At 38.8% G+C, this 2348-nt stretch overlaps 1 non-coding gene across 1 annotated transcript; it reads right to left on the bottom strand.

The window, feature by feature from the left end:
- Nucleotides 1–1087: 1087 nt before the first annotated feature.
- TRNAR-UCU (transfer RNA arginine (anticodon UCU)) lies at nt 1088–1172 on the bottom strand. The gene is given in 2 exon segments: nt 1088–1123; nt 1136–1172. It is a non-coding gene; the product is annotated as a tRNA-Arg (tRNA).
- Nucleotides 1173–2348: the final 1176 nt, after the last annotated feature.

Raw genomic sequence — 2348 nt, forward strand, 5'->3', positions numbered from 1 at the left:
TTGATTTGGTGATTTGCCCCTTCCTTTAGATAAGCTTCTTCTATTTAACCATAAGGACACAAAAGGAAGAAATTTACTTTCCCAGAACTTAGTAAACAGCTGACTAACTTACCATCCTCAGAGGTGGTCAGGGTTTACTCTGGTGCTGCATTCAGGAATCGATCGTGGCAGGCTCAGGAGACCATATGGGATGCTGGGATTGAACCCGGATGAGCTGCATGCAAGGAAAGCACCCTACCTGCTTGACTATCTTTCAGGCCCCAAGCAGTTTTAATTTTATGACAGCAGATTTATTTCGGAACAATTGTGCTAATAAACAGTAGCATGGTAAATAAGTTAATTCAGTGCACACAAATATTTAAAGCAGAGTTTAAATGATAGGTTTTAGAAACAAAATTGGACTGAAGGTGTGTTTTATTCAAATCCCTAGGGTTTATGAGTTTGAACCAGAATTTGTAAATGAAGAGTTTGAGTGTGTAAATAGGATACAATTGTTCTTCACATAAATGTTTAAAAGAAAAATACTAAACCCATTTTCTGGTATGACTGCAAATGGCCCTTTGTTCCCACATTTTATAGCAGCCTATGATTTATGTCGCCCAGGTCTAAGATTCTAGATAGTCACTTCACTAACAAATGGCATATGTGTACCCAAGATTTTCATATTTAAATTTACAAAGTGTTTCCAGCTCTGGTGTGTTTTTCTAAGACATTTGCAGCATGTATTTCTAGATAACACAAGGCCCCCAGGAGGGAAGTTATCCTGCCAGTTTATGTAGTTTATTTATTATATCTTTTATTTTAGGTACTATGATTTACAATACTGTTAAGGATGAGGTTCCACACAAAGTCCCAACACCTCACCCCCACCAGAGTGTCCCCCACCCAAGCCACTCACTCTTGCCACTTTAGAGCAATCTCTTCTATTTAACCAAAAAAACACCAAAGGCAGAAAGTTACTTTCCCAAAACTTGGTACACAGCTGACTAGATTAACATCCTGATTAATTAAGTAAAATTTTGAATTATTAAAAACATAAAGTGATCTTATAATCAAAGTCTTCATTTGGTTTCCTTTAATAGTGATTCGACTCTGGTGGGGTTCGAACCCTCAATCTTTGAATTACTTTCATTGCTAGAAGTCCAATGTACTAACCATTGTACCACAGAGCCTCACAGATGAAGAAACAGGCAGAGGAACCCAGGTGTGTGGGACCCAAGGCTGAGATCTCCAAGCCTGCTCAGATTGGGACTGGGCTTCTTCCACTCAGATCCCACATTTTCCAGTAGCTAGGCATTATACCCAGAAACTGTCCCCGGCGCTGTGTAATACCATCAACAGCCAACATAGAGAGATGATAAAACCAAGCTCCCAGAAAACTATAGCTTAGTTCTCCCTCTCGGAAAACCTGGCAAGCTACTGAGTTTCCTGCCTGCATGGGAGAGCCTGGCAAACTCCCTGTGGCATATTCATATGCCAAAACCAGTAACAAAGATGGGTGTCATTCCCCTGACCCTTAAAGAGCCTCCAATGTGGCACTGTTGGGAAGGATGAGTAAAGAGAGACTTCTAAAATCTCAGGGCTAGAACAAATGGAGACGTTACTGAGACCACTTGAGAAAATTGATGATCAACAGGATAATGATAGTAGTGATTAGCATAAAATATGCAATTTTAAAAAACACTGACTATATCTGGTAGATTGTGTCATAAATTTAGTGGAATTTATGCTATGTGAGCTCACTGATTCAGTGAAGGAAGCCTTAGAAAGTATTTAATGTGATATCACCAAGTACTTTATTACTATGTATATTTGCATATCTGCCAAAGCAATTCTCAAAAAAATATCTCTACATGATTGGGTGAAGGAATTATTTCTTATTTATGTAGTACATTAAATACAAATGATATATGTAATGTTTTAGTCATTTTAATTATTACCTTTTCCAGCAGTTCAGATAGATAAGGGACCACCAAGTATAGTAGCTTTAAGAAGGATGAGCAAGGAGAGGCTGATAAAATCTTAGGGACAAACTAGACTGCCAAAAAAAAGAAAGACTAAAATGACTGTCTGTATTTTCAACACACGTATGCTGGCATTGGAAGCATCTTGAGGACCTTATGGTACAAGCACAGAATATCAAGTACAACATCATTGGTCTGACTGAAACGAGAAGGCATCAATCACATCACGCCATTTTTGACACTGGAGAACTGTTCCTCAGAACATGCGACAACAGAGGCGTTGCTGGTGTCAGTGTCCTTGTCAACATGAACTTGGCCATAAGCATTGATTCATTCAAATGCCTAACAACCCGAATTGGATGATTATGCTTGAATAGATGTGAT

This window comes from Sorex araneus, chromosome X (genome assembly GCF_027595985.1).
Source record: "Sorex araneus isolate mSorAra2 chromosome X, mSorAra2.pri, whole genome shotgun sequence".
Lineage (NCBI taxonomy): Eukaryota > Metazoa > Chordata > Mammalia > Eulipotyphla > Soricidae > Sorex > Sorex araneus.